The sequence below is a fragment of the Bubalus kerabau genome, chromosome 8 (assembly GCF_029407905.1).
Source record: "Bubalus kerabau isolate K-KA32 ecotype Philippines breed swamp buffalo chromosome 8, PCC_UOA_SB_1v2, whole genome shotgun sequence".
In the NCBI taxonomy this organism is placed as follows: Eukaryota; Metazoa; Chordata; class Mammalia; order Artiodactyla; family Bovidae; genus Bubalus; species Bubalus kerabau.
Window position 1 is genome coordinate 43,703,812 of NC_073631.1, and position 19,172 is coordinate 43,722,983.

At 38.5% G+C, this 19,172-nt stretch overlaps 1 protein-coding gene across 9 annotated transcripts in view; it reads right to left on the reverse strand.

Moving 5' to 3' along the window:
- LOC129659063 (platelet glycoprotein 4) overlaps positions 1-16,422 on the reverse strand; it is a 376,463-nt gene extending 360,041 nt beyond the window's left edge. For 7 of the 9 annotated variants that reach the window (XM_055590131.1, XM_055590124.1, XM_055590123.1 and 4 more), the window contains exons 1-2: positions 16,305-16,422; positions 13,702-13,798 (exon numbers count right to left, since the gene is read on the reverse strand). The gene's annotated coding sequence lies outside the window, so the exon portion shown is untranslated. Of the gene's footprint in view, positions 1-13,701; positions 13,799-14,246; positions 14,377-16,304 lie in introns of all 9 variants that reach the window. The other 2 variants (XM_055590132.1, XM_055590125.1) reach the window with 1 other exon arrangement.
- Between the last annotated feature and the right edge of the window lie 2,750 nt (positions 16,423-19,172).

Consider the following 19,172-nt stretch of genomic DNA (forward strand, 5'->3'; position numbering starts at 1 on the left):
ACAGATGGTCTTTCTATCTCCCTGAAGACTATTGGGTGAGCTAGAGTAAGATTTTACTCTGGTCTAGTCCCAGGGAAAATAGTTTTGTACAAACATTAAGTTTATCATAATTAAAATTTGTTTTTTTTTATGAAGTATTTCTTTAGCCAATCTAAACTAACTTTAATATAATTAAAACCAAATAGACAAAATGTAACACCCATTTATGATAAAAAAAAATTCTCCAGAAAGCAGGCATAGAAAGAACATACCTCAACATAATAAAAGCCATATACAACAAACCCACAACAAACATTATCCTCAATGGTAAAAAGTTGAAAGCATTTCCCCTAAAATCAGGAACAAGACAAGGTTGACCACTTTCACCACTACTATTCAACAAGGTTTTGGAAGTCCTAGACTCAGCAATCAGAGAAGAAAAAGAAATAAAAGGAATTCAGATTGGAAAAGAAGAAGTAAAACTCTATTTGCAGATGACATGATCCTCCACATAGAAAACCCTAAAGATACCACCAGAAAATTACAGAGCTAATTAATGAATATAGTAAAGTTGCAGGATATAAAATTGATACACAGAAATTCCTTGCATTCCTAGACATTAACAGTGAAAAAACAGAGAAATAAAGGAAACAGTTCCATTCACCATTGCAATGAAAAGAATAAAATACTTAGGAATAAATTTACCTAAATAAAAAAAGACCTATATACAGCAAACTATAAAACACTGATGAAAGAAATCAAAGATGACACAAATAGTTGGAGAAATATACCAAGTTCGTGGATTAGAGGAATCAAAATAGTGAAAATGAGTATACTACCCAAAACAATTTATAAATTCAATGCAATCCCTATCTAGCTACCAATGGTACTTTTCTTTGTTTTTTTTTTTTTTTACAGAACTAGAACAAATAATTTCACAATCTGTGTGGAAACACAAAAACCCTCAAGTAGCCAAAGCAATCTTGAGAAAGAAGAATGGAACTGGAGGAATCAACCTGCCTGACTTCAGACTATACTGCAAAGCTGCAGTCATCAAGACAATATGACACTGGCACAAAGACAGAAATATAGATCAATGGAACAAAATAGAAAGCCCAGAGATAAATCCATGCACCTATGGACACCTTATCTTTGACAAAGGAGGCAAGAATATACAATGGAGGAAAGACAATCTCTTTAACAAGTGGTGATGGGAAACCTGGTCAACCACCTGTATAATGAAACTAGAATACTTTCTAACACCATACACAAAAATAAACTCTAAATGGATTAAAGATCTACATATATGACCAGAAAATAAAAAACTCTTAGAGGAAAATACATACAGAATATTCTCTAACATAAATCACAGCAAGATTCTCTATGACCCACCTCCCAGAGTAATGGAAATAAAAACAAACAAATGGGATCTAATTAAACTTAAAAAATAAAAGCCACTCAGTTGTGTCCAACTCTTTGCAACCCCATGGACTATATAGTCCATGGAATTCTCCAGGCCAGAATATTGGAGTTGGTAGCCTTTTCCTTCTCCAGGGGATCTTCCCAAACCAGGGGTCAAATCCAGGTCTCCAACATTGCAGGTGGATTCCTTACCAGCTGAGCCACAAGGGGAGCCCAATTAAACTTAAAAGCTCTTGCACAATTAAGGAAACAGTAAGCAAGGTGAAACTGCACATGGTGATTGCAGCCACGAAATTAAAAGACGCTTACTCCTTGAAAGGAAAGTTATGACCAGCCTAGATAGCATATTCAAAAGCAGAGACATTACTTTGCCACCAAAGTCCGTCTAGTCAAGTTTTTCCAGTGGTATGTATGGATGTGAGATTTGGACTATAAAGAAAGCTGAGCACCGAAGAATTGATGCTTTTGAACTGTGGTGTTGGAGAAGACTCAGAAGAGTCCCTTGGACTGCAAGGAGATCCAACCAGTCCATTCTAAAGGAGATCAGCCCTGAGCTTTCTTTGGAAGGAATGATGCTAAAGCTGAAACTCCAGTACTTTGGCCACCTCATGCGAAGAGTTGACTCATTGGAAAAGACTCTGATGCTGGGGGGGATTGGGGGCAGGAGGAGAAGGGGACGACAGAGGATGAGATGGCTGGATGGCATCACCAACTCGATGGACATGAGTTTGGGTGAACTCCGGGAGTTGGTGATGGACAGAGAGGCCTGGCGTGCTGCAGTTCATGGGGTTGCAAAAAGTCAGACACGACTGAGCAACTGAACTGAACTGAAGCAAGGTGAAAAGGCAGCCTTCAGAATGGGAGAAAATAATGCAAATGAAATACTGACAAAGAATTAATCTCCAAAATATACAAACAGCCCATGCAGCTCAATACCAAAAATATGAACAACCCAATCAAAAAGTGAGCAAAAGAACTAAACATATTTCTCCAAAGAAGACATACAGATGGCTAATAAACATATGGAAAGATGCTCAATATCACTCATTATTAGAGAAATGCAAATCAAAACCACATTGAGGTATCATCTCACGCCGGTCAGAATGGACACTATCAAAAAGTCTACAAACAATAAGTGCTGGAAAGGGTGTGGAGAAAAGGGAACCCTTTCACACTGTTGGTGGGGATGCAAACTGGTATAGCCATTATGGAGAACAGTGTGGAGATTCCTTAAAAACCTGGAAACAGAACTGTGATATGACCCAGCAATCCCATTGCTGGGCATACACACCAAACAAACCAGAACTGAAAGAGACATGTACCCCAGTGTTCATTGCAGCACTACAATAACTAGGACGTGGAAGCAACCTAGATGTCCACTGGCAGATGATTGACTAAAGAAATTGTGGTAAACATACACAATGGAATATTACTCATCTATACAAAGGAATGCATTTGAATCAGTTCTAATGAGGTGGATGAAACTGGAGCCTATTATGCAGAGTGAAGTAAGTCAGAAAGAGAAACACAATACAGTATATTAACACATATATATGGAATTTAGAAACACAATAATGATGATCCTATATGCAAGGCAGCAAAAGAGACACAGATGTAAAGAACAGACTTTCGGACTGTGTGGAAGAAGGCGAGGGTGGGATGATTTGAGAGAATATCATTGAAACATGTATATTATGATATGTAAAACAGGTGACCAGTGCAAGTTCAAAGCATGAAGCAGGGCACTCAAAGCTGGTGCTCTGGGACAACCCAGAGGGATAGGGTGGGGAGGGAGGTGGGAAGGGGTTTCAGGATAGGGGGACACATGTGCACCCATGGCTGATTCATGTTGACGTATGGCAAAAACCACCACAATATTGTAAAGTAATTATCCTCCAATTAAAATAAATTAATTAAAAAACATACTGAGGCAATTGTTTTAATATTTATAAAAATGTTTAATTACATATGTTGCCTGTCAGAATCCCTTTTTACTCGCCTTACTATACAGACAAGACTAATATTTACCCTTAGCATATATCTTGCAGAGTCAGTCTACCTAAGTCATGTGGCCAAATGACATACTTTAGACATTCATAATAGTTATATTAAATTTTAAAATGTTCTTTTGAATCAGAGTGACACAAAAAACCAATATTACCAGCATTTGGTGAAATTTAACAGATTGCTGTCAGTTGGACTTGTATGATTCTATTTCTGTTCCCTTCAGTTTGCTTAAAAAATTCAAATATATTTTAGAATAACAGAACCTACATTTCAGGGGAAAATGACATAAAATCAATTCATGTTCTGCTCCTTTACCCAGAGCAGGTAACAGTGATCTGAACTGGGAAATTGGGGGGGGCGGAGGGGGAAAGGAAGGATTATAGAGGGATTCCAATAGCTTTCAGAAAGCTTTCAGAAAAGCATCCAAGCAATTAAACTCAAAAGAAATTTTTAAATGGCTTCTTTCTTGTCAATAACTTTATAGTTCTCCAAAGCTTAAAAGCCTACCAAGATTTACTCACTTGAAATTCAAGTAACACTCATTCTTTATCAAAAAAAAAAAAAAAAAGCAAAGAGAAGCACAAAAATGCTTAGCAAATTTGCATGCAATCTGTTTGCTGCCCTCAGAGAAAAGTAAATATTTGCAGCGTTGTATACTTGCTACAGAATCCTGTAACCAAAAGAAGAGACTCTGAATGGCATTTTTTTTTCTATCTACATAAACAGCTGGCTCTTAGATGCAAGTTTGGCTGAAATATTTTACCTTCCTGGATACCATGTTTACTTTGACTAATGCAAGGAATTTTCACAGTGTGCAGTAACATCTGTTACCAAGGTATGTGGAATGCATCTACTCCAATCACTCTTCCAGTAAGGGAACAGGCCATTTTTTAAAAAACAGTAGAAAAACACAATTTTGAAAAGTTATACTATTTCTGGACATAATGTTATTTTTTGTAAGAATAGCACAACAGGCTATTGAGCTAATTATTGGCTTATAGTTGTTGGTCAGAAAGCTAAGAGCAACTTAATTAAGAGCTTTACAGTATCAGGTAGAAAAGGCAATGGCAACCCCCTCCAGTATTCATGCCTGGAGAATCCCAGGGACAGAGAAGCCTAGTGGGTTGCCGTCTATGGGGTTGCACAGAGTCGGACACGATTGAAGTGACTTAGCAGCAGCAGTATTAGGAACAAAGATGGAAATATGAACTGGCCAAAAAGTTTGTTCTGGTTTTCAGAACAACAAAAAGTTGTTTCCAGTTTTCCATAAGATGTTATGAAAAAACTTGAACAAACCTTTTTGGCCAACCCAATATTTAAGTCAAAATTTGTCTTATTAACACTTATTAATGCCAACACTATAAAACATTTGCTCTAGTGAACCCAGATGGAGATAACTGAGATCATTATGCCTCTTCAAGTTCCACACAGAGATTTAATGCGATCTGAACTCAAGTTGCTGGAGAAGGCAATGGCACCCCACTCCAGTACTCTTGCCTGGAAAATCCCATGGACAGAGGAGCCTGGTAGGCTGCAGTCCATGGGGTCGCGAAGAGTCAGATACAACTGAGCAACTTCACTTTCACTTTTCACTTTCATGCACTGGAGAAGGAAATGGCAACCCACTCCAGTGTTCTTGCCTGGAGAATCCGAGGGATGGTGGAGCCTGGTAGGCTGCTGTCCATTGAGTCGCACAGAGTCGGACACGACTGAAGCGACTTAGCAGCAGCAGAACTCAAGTTGCAATTACTTCATGAAGAGTTTGTCTCCTTTTTCCAGTAGCCTTCTCTATTTTTTGGCCACGTGTTTAATGCATTCATGTTCTGTAGGTTCTCCCTGGACCTAGAGCTGGAGTACTGGGGGCTCCATTCCTGCCTATTATACTCCCAATAATTTCTGAACTCATTCAGATTTCTCAAACATGTATCGGGACCAATAAATTCATATGCCTTAACCAAGTCAATGATTGGAAGTAGAGAGAGAAGTAACTAGAAAAGCATGGTGTATCTAGAGAATTTGATAGCTTATAATGGTACTCAGAGTGAGAAAGAAAGTAGACGAAAAGGTAAGATGAAGGAGATTATGGAGAAATTGGACAGGATCTGGTAAAATATGTTAAGCAGGGGGTTATCAAAAACCGACCTTCAGTTTAGAAAGATCCTTCTGGCAGCTACGTGAAGAATGGTTTGAACTGAGGCAACAATAAGGTTTTTCCAGTGGTCATGTATGGATGTGAGAGTTGGACTGTGAAGAAAGCTGAGTGCCAAAGAATTGATGCTTTTGAATTGTGGTGTTGGAGAAGACTCTTGAGAATCCCTTGGGCTGCAAGGAGATCAAACCAGTCAATCCTGAAGGAAACCAACCTGGAATATTGATTGGAAGGACTGATGTTGAACCTGAAGCTCCAATATTTTGGCCATCTGATGGGAAGGACCAATCCATTGGAATAGACCCTGATGCTTGGAAAGACTGAAGGCAAAAGGAGAAGAGGGTAGCAGAGGATGACATGTTTAGATAGCACCACTGAATCACTAGACAGGAACTTGGCTGGGAGGGATTGGGGGCAGGAGGAAAAGGGGACAACAGAGGATGAGATGGCTGGATGGCATCACCGACTCGATGGATGTGAGTCTGAGTGAACTCCGGGAGATGGTGATGGACAGGGAGGCCTGGCGTGCTGCGATTCATGAGGTCGCAGAGTCAGACACGACTGAGCGACTGAACTGAACTGAACAATAAAATGGAGAAAAAGAGGATTTTGTAGCATTGATTAATGTAAAAAATCATAAGAACTAAATTGGCATTGGCAATGGTGATAAGAAAAATAAAGGAGTCAAAGACAGTAGAGTTAACAGTTCATGCCATTAATTAGAAACAATATTACTATAACAAAATTATCTGTAGGAAAGAAAATTGAATGAAATCATTATTTCCTTTACCCAAATCATTACCAAAGGACTGGGAAATCAATTTTCTAAAGAAAAAGTTAAGCAAGTCCTGTCAATTTGTTTGTATACAGATCCAAATTTGAATTATAAAGGTTATTACGTAAATTGTGTTCTTACAAGCAAATTTGAGCTCAGAGATATGACTCTGGGTTATATTCCTGTATATTTTCTCTTCAATTGGGTCAAAAAAGCCTGTTAAACCCATGCATTGATTTCTTAGTTTCATCCTCACAACCTTAAGTTCTTGAATTTCATTTGCTTACTTAATAGAATTGAATAAATACAGCAACATAGTTTTATCTTTTTATATTTGGTAACTGCTTTATAGGACTTAGGTCAAACTTTAAGGGTGATTTTCATGACTTTCATAGGGTTCACTGAAACCTTTAGACCTCAAAGAATGTAGGGCCATAGAGACCCAGATGAGACTCCATCAGGAGTGAAACTACCGCACAATTGCACTCACCTCACACGCTAGTAAAGTAATGCTCAAAATTCTTCAAGCCAGGCTTCAGCAATACGTGAACCATGAACTTCCAGATGTTCAAGCTGGTTTTAGAAAAGGCAGAGGAACCAGAGATCAAATTGCCAACATCCGCTGGATCATGGAAAAAGCAAGAGAGTTCCAGAAAAACATCTATTTCTGCTTTATTGACTATGCCAAAGCCTTTGACTGTGTGGATCACAATAAACTACGGAAAATTCTGAAAGAGATGGGAATACCAGACCACCTGACCTGCCTCTTGAGAAACCTGTATGCAGGTCAGGAAGCAACAGTTGGAACTGGACATGGAACAGACTGGTTCCAAATAGGAAAAGGAGTCCATCAAGGCTGTATATTGTCACCCTGCTTTATTTAACTTATATGCAGAGTACATCATGAGAAACTCTGGGCTGGAAGAAGCACAAGCTGGAATCAAGATTGCAGGGAGAAATATCAATCACCTCAGATATGCAGATAACACCACCCTTATGGCAGAAAGTAAAGAAGAACTAAAGACCCTCTTGATGAAAGTGAAAGAAGAGAGTGAAAAAGTTGGCTTAAAGCTCAACATTCAGAAAACTAAGATCATGGCATGCAGTCCCATCACTTCATGGCAAATAGATGGGGAAACAGTGGAAACAGTGGCTGACTTTATTTTTTTGGGCTCCCAAATCACTGCAGATGGTGACTGCAGCCATGAAATTAAAAGATGCTTACTCCTTGGAAGGAAAGATATGACCAACCTAGACAGCATATTCAAAAGCAGGGACATTACTTTGTCAACAAAGGTCCATCTAGTCAAGGCTATGGTTTTTCCAGTGGTCATGTATGGATGTGAGAGTTGGACTGTGAAGAAAGCCGAGTGCTGAAGAATTGATGCTTTTGAACTGTGGTGTTGGAGAAGACTCTTGAGAGTCCCTTGGACTGCAAGGAGATCCAACCAGTCCATCCTAAAGAAGATCAGTCCTGGGTGTTCATTGGAAGGATTGATGTTGAAGCTGAAACTCCAATACTTTGGCCACCTGATGTGAAGAGCTGACTCGTTTGAAAAGACCCTGATGCTGGGAAAGATTGAGGGCAGGAGGAGAAGGGGATGACACAGGATGAGATGGTTGGATGGCATGACCAACTCAATGGACATGGGTTTGGGTGGACTCGGGCTGTTGGTGATGGACAGGGAGGCCTGGCGTGCTGCGGTTCATGGGGTCGCAAAGAGCTGGACATGACTGAGCAACTGAACTGACTGAGAGACCCAGACAAGACTCCATCAGGAGTGAAAAGTATTGGGCAATTGTAGTTTGACAAAGAGGCTGCTAGTTCGATAGTGAAGAGAGTAATCAAAAGTCTAAGTATAACCGTAGACAACCTGCTACCAGGAAAAATTGGGGTAGGTTTGTAGGCAGAGGTTAAAGAGGCTGGAAAGTTGACATGGGTGCCCCTTAAAAGACAGTAAAGTTGAAGATAGATGAATCTACATAGATACCCAGAAGTTATGAAAGGATGTGAAAGAAAGCAATCCAAAATTGATAACTGTATATAATAATGTCAGAACAGTTAGATCTTCATGGTGTGGCTTCCTTTCCTGAACACCATGAGTTAATGCTTTTACATATCCCAAAAGAGAGTCATCTGAGATCTCTAAGCCATCCCATTAATGAAGACCAGAGCATCAAATGTTAATTACTGCATCAAAATGTAGAATTGAGCACTGGTTTTCACTCTTTTGTTTCTGGTAAATTCTACAAAAGACACGTACCCACTTTATGTTAAAATATTATCTCTGATGAGGATAATAAAAGACAAGGAACTTTTAAAAAAGAAACCGACACTGGCAAAGACAACTAAAAAGTTCAAGTCCATTTACCTTCATAAATTGCCATGGAGTTAAGTTCAGTGAGTAAGAAACAGAATCAATGATTTCAAAGTACTATCCCTATTATAAGCACATTACAATTTTGGCCATTTATCACATGCTAACTGAGACACCAGTATTTTTCTCCCTGATTTCAGCATGTTACAGTTTATTATCCATAAAGCAGAAAGACCCTTTTAGAAGTAAATAAGGTCATGTGGGATCTTCGCTCAAAATCATTTTGTAACTTCCCATCACAATTATAATGAAATAGGAACAATTTATTAAACCCTAAACAGATCTTCCATTGTGTGACTCTTGCCTACTTCTACCATGCAGCATCTCAGTCTACTTTCTTTCCTTGTGCATATTTCTGTCTTAGAATCTGGATCCTGTTGGTCCTTCAGCCTCAAAAGCTCTTTCCCAGATGGAGATGTGGTTTGAGATTTTCAGAGAGGTTTTCTCTGACCACATCATTTCAAATAACTTCCATCCCTATTCCTGCTTCCACGGTCACTCTCTAAACCCTTGCCCTGGTTTTATTTTTCTTCATAGCACTTATCTCCACCAGAATTTGTGTTTTATCTGTTAATTTCTTTCTTTTATCTGTTAAGATCTGTAAGAGCAGGAAAGTTGTTATATCTACTGCCTTCTCCTAGAGGCATAAAAGATTGCTTAAAAAATAAAAGTATTAATATATATGTTTGTGTGTGTGTGTATAACATGTTGAATTATATATGTGTGTGTATACACACATACACACATACACACACAGAATTAATGAGTGATGCATGAACCGGATCCAGTCCAAGGAAGGAGAGCTGGAGGACCCCGGCCAGATTCTGCTGCTGCTGCTAAGTCGCTTCAGTCATGTCCGACTCTGTGCGACCCCATAGACAGCCTTCTACCAGGCTCCTCTGTCCCTGGGATTCCCCAGGCAAGAACACTGGAGTGGGTTGCCATTTCCTTCTCCAGTGCATGAAAGTGAAAAGTGAAAGTGAAGTCACTCAGTTGTGTCCGACGCTTAGCAACCTCATGGACTGCAGCCTAGCAGGCTCCTCCGTCCATGGAATTTTCCAGGCAAGAGTACTGGAGTGGGGTGCCATTGCCTTCTCCGTGGCCAGATACTACAACCTCTATATGAGCTAATTTCAGAGCACTAAAGGGAAGCAAGTCTGAAAGTGAGCCCTGTGGTTGTTACCAAGCTGTGGAATCATGACTTCATTCCAATTCATAGACAGATGTTGGAGCTGAAGCCACTTGCTTTGACATACTTGCTTTATAGGTCATGGTTCCTAAGGCTGAGGGGCAGGCTTGGGCCTCCAAGCTGTCAGGGTGAGCTGGGTGTTTGAGTAAGGGGGAAGATATATAAATTGCTGAAATTAGCTGTGAGAAAATGCTGAGGGCAGAAACAGATGAGCAAGGAGAAGCCTTTGTTAAAGAAGTAGATTCTTGTCCATTTTCTCGGCATTATTCCTTCTCATTAGTATTCTAGAGGTTTTCAGAACTTCGTTAATGACAAAGAAGCCCTTCCAACAATTCTGTCATTCCTGGAGAGTAAGAGCACATCCAAAGGAAAATAGACTATTGTGTTCTGGAAATAGTTGAGCTACGCAATAAACTTGTGAAACCATAGGCTAGGGCTACACAGTGGACCCAGTCAGCTGAAGGGAAGTATAGTCTCTTTATTCAAATTAACAGGGGAAGTGATTGAAAATTTACATTACTCTGAACACATATAGTAGATGTTTCGGCCTACATTAATTCCCGGTTTTTAATTTTTGTTTTTTCCTAATCTCAAGAAGTGACTAATAATTGCTTATCATACAAAAGAACAACTTCCATCTTTAAGAGATAGTATTAGTTGCACAACTATTGGAAATGATCCACAGTTGGGAGGCACTATCATATGCAAAGTCAGCTTAAAAATAAGTTAGAAACCTGCTTGCAAATCATATTCGACTACAAGCTGCATCATAAAATTACTCAAGCCTGACTCATGCAAGTACATAAGCCTTAATGAAGGCAGTGAAGCTTAAGATGGTTTTTCTTCCCCCCTTGTCAAAATCATTATTTTTTAATCTGATTCTGTCCATAAACATTGACAAAATAAAAATGTATTTTACTCTTTGCTCTAGGTATTACTTCTATACAGAAAACAACTTAAGAAATACAAGGTCTCATGGTGATGAGACAATTGTCTACCACAAATCACAGAAAATTAAAACATAAATATAGGCATAAAAAAAAAAAGAAGAACAGAGGGAAGGTTAAAGGGAAGAAGGGAAACAAAATAGTGTAATATTATGGGCTAAACGGGCTTCCCTGGTAGCTCAGACAGAAAAGAGTCTTACTGCAGTGCTGGAGACTCAGGTTCAATCCCTGAGTCGGGAAGATACCTTGGAGAAGGAAATGGCAACCCACTCCAGTATTCTTGCCTGGAAAATCCCATGGATGGATTTTGTAACCTGACAGGCTAGAGTCCATGGGGTAGGAAAGAGTTGGACATGACTGAGCGACTTCACTTAACTTCATGGGCCAAATAAAAATTCCATGGGCTCTGCCATCTTACTTTGCTAAGAACATTTTTAGAAATGTAAAATTCCTAGGCATTTCTCATAGTTTAGAAACACGGGTGCAGAATATAATGTGAGGAAATTGTAAGAAAGTAGAACTAGGAAACAGTGGATTTGCTGAGGACTAGAAGGAATGTCGGAGAAGGCAAAGGTACCCCACTCCAGTACTCTTGCCTAGAAAATCCCATGGATGGAGGAGCCTGGTAGGCTGCAGTCCATGGGATCGCTAAGAGTCAGACACTACTGAGCAACTTCACTTTCACTTTTCACTTTCATGCATTGGAGAAGGAAATGGCAACCCACTCCAGTGTTCTTGCCTGGAGAATCCCAGGGATGGGGGAGCCTGGTGGGCTGCCGTCTATGGGGTCACACAGGTCGGACACGACTGAAGTGACTTAGCAGCAGCAGCAGGAATGTAGAGACACCATTTTACTTATCCCCAGCTTCCGCAACATTACTTCACAAACCTTTTCAAAGATTAGTTTTGTTTCACTTCTCTCTTTTTGGTTAGTTCTCTATATTTTATCTTTATTTTAAAAATATTATTTGACATTATGTTTTTTATTTCCTTTCTTACTTCTAAACACCAGTGAAATTTTTCCAGTTTCTGATATTGAATTTTTGTTTTACTTGTTAACAGAAAAACATTGTTAAAACTAAGAAGTTCCCTCTGAGCACTGACTCAGCTTTGTCTCTCAAATTTTGACAAATATTGGCTTAGGTATTAAGTTAAATATTTTTGTAGTAACTGAAACTTTCAATTGCAAAGATTCTCAGCATCGCCACTTAAAATTTTGTTTTTTTTTAATCTATCCCCTTCTGAGAAGTGTATGTTGAAAGCTTCAGCCTTCATTGTTAGTTTACACTTATGTTTTGGCAATTCTGTTAGTTGCTTTATATAATATGTTCATAGTGTTTATATATCCTGGTAATTTTTTTTTCTCTTTAGCATTGTATGACACTTTTTTGGGGATCAGGCTGGAATATAAAATAGTAAATAGAAGCATGGGATTTTAAAGCTATACACCACAGTTAAATCCTGGTTCTATAACCAACTTTTAATTAGCATATTTTTATGAGAGTAATTGGTGTGGGTTTTTTTGCGCAGTTAATATGATTAATTTTGCATATAATAAGGTGCTTTGTGATAATGGCAACTTATTTAATTTCTGGATTTCTATGTTCTATACATGTAAAATGGAACATAAATGTGGTAAAAATTAAATGAGGTACAAAGATATCAGTTTTATCATGGTGGTTATTAAGTACTATTATTTCTATTCATGTAGTCTATTCACCTGAAACACCATGACCCACTGTATGACTTACAATTTATTTTCCAAACTCATTTGGATGGAAACTTCTCTCCCCCAGGCTAACAGCCTATCTTTCTTTTGAAATATATGCCTTGACCATGCTTTAATGATAATTCTGTGACTATATTTATGTTCCTTGCTCTCCTTAAGAGACTAGAAGATCTACAAAGAAAAATCCCATTTCTTCCTCATATAAATTTTTATCTCTAAAGCCTAGCAAAATATTTGCAGCAAATTCTCTCGGTGGCATGCATTTTTATTTTTTTTCATTTTTTAGAATTAATGTCTAATCAGTATGATTAATCTAGAATAGCATTATCCAAGAACCTTCTCAAATAATGGAAATGTTCTATTCTGTGCTGCTCAATAAGATAGTCAGTTAAGTCTATTCAGAATTGAAATGTGTTAGTGATGGATTATACTTATTTTTAATTAATTTCCACTTAAATCACCATAGGTGGCTAGAGGCTGCTTTATTAAACAGCTTAGGTTTTCAAAATTTATGTTGCAAATTGTGTAGGTTAGTAAACTTTCCAACAGCATCTCATCTCGGGGTAAAACTCAAAGTCTTTACAATAACCTCCAAGGATCTATGCAATACAGCCTTCCATCCATAATTCCAGTCTGACTCCACTCCCTGCTTCCTACACCGCAGCCTTATTGGCCTTCTTGCTGACACACTCTCACTCCCAATATCTTCCAATAGTAGCTCCTTTGCTCAAAAAGGCTTCTGTCAGACATGTCTATGGTTCCCTCCCTCAATTCCTTCAGCTCTGTTTTAGGTGACAGTTTATATAATATATAAAACGCTTTGTGGCAATTCTATCAAAAATTTCATCTTCTCCCCATAAGCTATCTGTCTTTCCTGTTTATTTTTTTCTCCAAAAAATATATCAGAGAGTAAAATGTCCTACTTACCTTGTTTACTGTCTGTGACCAACTATTAGAATTATGCTCCAGAGAAGAGAGACCACTTTTGTGTTTTATTCATCACTATATACCCAGCTGCTATTATAGAATACTGCTTTACAAGGGAGGGTTCAATTAACCCTTGCTGAATGAATAGGCATACTGACGAGATCGTGAAGAACTTTTAGAATCAGACAGAAAACGGTACCTTAATACTGCTTGCACCTTGAGTAAGTCCAAATTTGCTGTCCAAATTCAATGAGTTGAGCTTGTATGATCTCGGAGTTCCAACATCACAAAAAACCCTACAAAACATGAACAAATTGAAACAGCAGTGAGACTGGTTTATAACCCTCTAACCTGCTGTACTTAAAGCCTGTAGCTACTAGAAATTTTCTACAGCCTTATGGAAATACAAGAGAGGAATTGAAATAAATTTCATTTTTGTAGATAGCTCACATAAATGAGCAACAATTTAGGGTCTGTGTGCTCTTTAATTTTATAGTCACTGCCTGCATGTTTTTACACATGGTGTAAGCTGTACTGTATCACTGTAAATACATTTTGAGTTCCATGGCATACTGTGTTCAGTTTTCATGGCATAAAGTGTTTCTTTACAGCTGAAGTAGTACTTTTTGTTTGGTCTCATCCTTACCCTTCCTCCTGAAACCTACTCCAAATTCAGGCTCATCAAGCATGCAAAAAACATTAAGAACAGTAAGATACAGCCACTTTCCCTGCTATTATTCTTACCCAAGTGTCTAAGAAAAGCTCAGATATCCAGCTGGTTCAGGAGCTGTGTTATTCACAGTTTTGGCTGATTCAGGCCTGAACAAATATCGTTTCTGTTACTGTCCTGGAACTCTAACACCCAACTTGACTCCTTAAAAGAAAACACCTGAGTTAGAGACTAGATAGAACTTCCCTGAAATGTATGCATGGAAGAAAAAAAAAAAAAGCAAGCATTTACATTATCCAGATCTTATAGATATTCAACCAAAGAGAACATCAATAAGAAAAGATATGAGAGTGGTTATATACCCCATATTTTTACCAATGGTTTAAGAATATGTTTGCAAAGGAATTCTTTCCAGTCTCCTAATGGAACTATAGAAAAGTTTAAAGGGGTAAAATCCTAAAGACATGCCCATTTAAAACAAAGGAACAAAAAGTCATCATCGACAGAAACAGGTTCATAGACACAGAGAACAGACTTGTGGCTGCCAAAGGTAGGTGGAGGAGTTGGGGAGAGAAAGGTTGGGAGGTGGGATCAGCAGATGCAAACTATTATAGAAAGAATGCATACGTAAGGTTCTACTCTGCAGTGCAAGGAACTGTATTCCATATCCTGTGATAACCCATAATGCAAAAGAATGTGTCACTGAATTATTTTGCTGTACAGCAGAATACATTAGAAATCAACTAGACTTATATAGAAAAAAAATATTTTAAGTCACTGTATGGCCACTCCATATTGAGGTCATTATATTACTATTACTGTTCAAAATTCCAGGGGCATAGTGTTAAGAGGGTAGAGTGGGCAGAGCCTCTGTGAAACTCTATATGCTGAATTCAGTGCAGCATTTTGGAAAAAGAATCTCAGGCATCAAGACACGGAGTTCTCTTCCTTTCTCTGCCAGTGTGAACTACTCTGCTTTAGGTAAATTTGTTTACATGCTTCTTGCTCTCAGTTTTACTATCTCGAAAATAAAGGAATTCGAGATTTCTAAACTTTTGAATGCTGAATACATTTACAAGGCATAAAAATCTCAAATGCCCCAACAGGATTTTAATTGAAATAGTAACATTTGCTTGTTAATAAAACACATAAAGAGGAAAGGGGCTAATAATGCTTTTGTTGGTATTTTTATTTTATTGATTCCAACAGCAACAACATACATTTGAAATACACATGCATGCATATACTAAAAATATGCCACCCCCAATAGGCCACTTTTGGCATATGATTATTTTGAGTAAATGCAGGGAGAGGCTGTCTCTGAACTCCCTTCTGTGTATACATATATTTCCAAAATACGTAGCTTTTTATTCAGACTATGCTTCCCATTGGCTCAGTGGTAAAGAACCTGCTTGTCAAACAGGAGGCACAGGTTTGATCCCTGGGTAGGGAAGATCCTCTAGAGAAGCAAATGGCAGCCCACTCCAGTACTTTTGCCTGGGAAATCCCATGGACAGAGGAACTTGGCTAAAGTTCATGGGGTTGCAAAGAGTTAGACATGACTCAGCAACTAAACCACCACCAATTTTCAGTATCTAAATCTCTAGGTACACCTGTTGGCCCCTTCTCAATATCTATTCCCTCTTAGTAAGTACTGTGGCCTTAAATACAAACACCTGCCTTCAGTGAACTCTTAAAATCACGTCTGATCCACAGTCTGTGAGTCATTGAGAAGGAAAAAACACTAGCTGCATCTCTTCTCCAGACTGTTTGCAAAGTGCAGTCACACATGATTTCTACCTCTGCTCTATCAAATTACCATCAATGTAGTGACTTAATCAAAGGAAACTTGTTGTTAGTTCTGGAAGGCGGAAGTCCAACTTGCTTTGCTGTAAAAACACCTTGCTGCTGTTGTTAGTCACTCAGTCATGTCCAACTCTTTGTGACCCCATGGACGTAGCTCGCTAGGCTCCTCTTTCGGATTTCCCAGGCAAGAATACTGGAGTGGGTTGCCATTTCCTTCCCCAGTAAGAAACCTTAGATCAAGGTGTCTGCAAAACTAGGTTCTTTTCTTGAGATTCTAGGGGCAAATACATTTCCCCATCTTTTTTAGCTTCTGAAGGCCCACATACTTTGGCTCATGACTGTCTTTGTCCCTCTTCAAAGCCAGCAACAACAAGCTGAGTCCTCTTCATGCTGCCATCTGCCTGATTCTCTCTGTCCTGCCTCCCTCTTCCATTTTTAAAAGCTTTGATGATTAGATTGGGCCCACCTGGATAATCCTCAAGGTCAGCTGATCAGCTATAAACTTAATTCCCCTTTGCCACCTAGTTGAAATACTGATAAGTTCTGGATGTAGGACATGCACAACTTTCAAATTGGCTATTTTGCCTACCACAGGACAGAGAAAACTCATCTTAGAGAACTAATAGAAATGCCAATGCAAATGTCCTGATAAAAATACCAATGTGACAGTAATAACCCTATTTCCAGTGTATGTTTCTTTTAAAGCTGGACTTGATTGCTTATAATTTTAAGACTATCTAAGGGCTGCAGAAACTCCAGTACTTTGGCCACCTCATGCGAAGAGTTGACTCATTGGAAAAGACTCTGATGCTGGGAGGGATTGGGGGCAAGAGGAGAAGGGGACGACAGAGGATGAGATGGCTGGATGGCATCACTGACTCGGTGGACGTGAGTCTCAGTGAACTCTGGGAGTTGGTGATGGACAGGGAGGCCTGGCGTGCTGCGATTCATGGGGTCGCAAAGAGTCGTACACGACTGAGCGACTGATCTGATCTGATCTGAAGGGCTGCAGGTTATGGAAAGGTGAGGGAGGAAGAGAAGAAAAAGAAGAAGCAGGAGAATGAAAAAGTAGAGAAACTAATATAGTGAGAGAAGCAGAGAAAATCAAGATAGATACAGAGGAATACTGTTCACCTGGAAGGGGAAAAAAGAGACAAGAGAAATCTCCATGAAAAAAAGTGCACCTGAAACAAAAGGGTAATTCACCATCTCTGTTCTCAATTTTTTCTTAAATCAAATTCAATTAGTGACCCAAGACTCATTTATTGAATTCAAATAAAGTCTTTTAAAAAAGAAAAATAATTCCAATTTTTTTCTTTTTTACATGTTTTTCCTTTAATCCTTCCCTAAGAAATGGTACTATTTTATACATATTTTGTAATATATATAGGAAGAAAGATACTAGGAATAGAATGGTACTATTTACTATGTATTTTGTAATATATATAGGAAGAAAGACCTCAGCTAGGCTGAGTTATTCAGAGTTCTCCTACTGCCATGACTGAATTGCTTACTATGTGTCCCCACCAGGGGTTGGTTTCCTGAGGGCAGGGGCTGTGTTTATCAACCACTATAAACCAGCAGCTGACATGGCTCCTGGCATGTAATCACCTCAAAATATTAATTAATAAAATCAGTAAAGTGATCAGTTGCTTTCCTCAAATTTTCTAGCCTCTCATCTAAACTTCCAAACCTATCAATCAAACCAAACAGCACAACTCCATTTAGAATGGAAAAAGGAGAGAAGGAGGGATGATGATATAAGGCATGATATCTCCCACTTCCCATTGGATTTCAGATGCTTTTTTAACTCACAATTTGCTTCAAGAAAGCTAGAAACTCTTTTTTCTTTCCGAACATTTCAGTTTAGAAATGGAATTTTTTTAAGCTAAATATTTATTTTAGCAAAATAACTCTGCAGCAAAATGGCTTGGACACTGTACAGCTTATAATGAGGGGATTTTACGTGGCAATGGTAATAGATAATGTTGCTGAGAACCCTATTTCCTTCTGTTTCTACATAACGATAACATTTGGAGGAACTCTCCTTTTGCCAGCTCTAACACTCTTTGCTCTCGGGATCCTGCATTCCACTTGATGAAGTCTTCTTGGTAAGATTAGCCTAAAGCAAGACTATGACATAGAGAGAGTAAATGCTCTTTGGCGTCAACTCTGTGCGGTCTCATCCTTGGGGGGCCTCATGCTTTCCCAGAATGCACCGCACCTAAGGCCCCTCCTGCCACTCCTGATACAGCCCTGCCCTTTTCGCCTTCCCACAGAAATATGTGTGCTCTCGTGCACCATGCATGCACATGCACAGACATGCACATACACACACACACACAGGTGTGAGATTCTGAGGTGATCTTAATGTCTAAATCTTTTCCCAGAGTTAATTTACACTTTCTTTTTTAGCCAAAGCATATATGCAGATGGTTAAAAATCAAGTAATTTAGAGGAATTTATAATGAAAATCATGTTTCCTATTTGAATTCCTCTTTTCTGGAAAAAAAAAAAAGAGTTACTCTTTTTAGAAGTTGACTTTTAAAATTTCTGACTTTTGGCTGCTTACTGTGACTGCTTTTCACTCTTTAAATTATTTCTATTCATTATCAATTTATTTTGTTGTAATCTATAAAAATTTATTTTATATAACTTCTTACCACACTCCTTCCTCTCCCCAATATAGTCCTGTCACATGTCTTTTACTTCTATAAATTACATCATACATTTTAAAAGTAGAAGGCTCAAAATATTCTACAGCTATGATAATGATGATGATGATGTCATGAAGAGTCATGTTCTGAAGATGAATTAATGGCATAGGAAAAGAGTCACCACTTAAAATTAAATGAAAACCAAAAAAGACATATTTATTAATATGGTTGGGTTGGGAAGATACCCTGGGGAAGGGAAAGGCTACACACTCCAGTATTCTGGCCTGGAGAATTCCATGGACTGTTTAGACCATGGAGTCACAAAGAGTTCGACGTGACTGAGTGACTTTCAATTCAAATCCTGTGGATATAGACTGTATATAATAAAATTATAGAAACAAAACATACAATAGAATTAATAACGTTTATCTCAAAGAAACAGGCTTATAGATCATTCTTATTTCCTTTTTTTTCTAAAATCGCTATAATAAATACATAGACTTTTATAGTAAAAGAATATTCAGAGTAAAAAATACT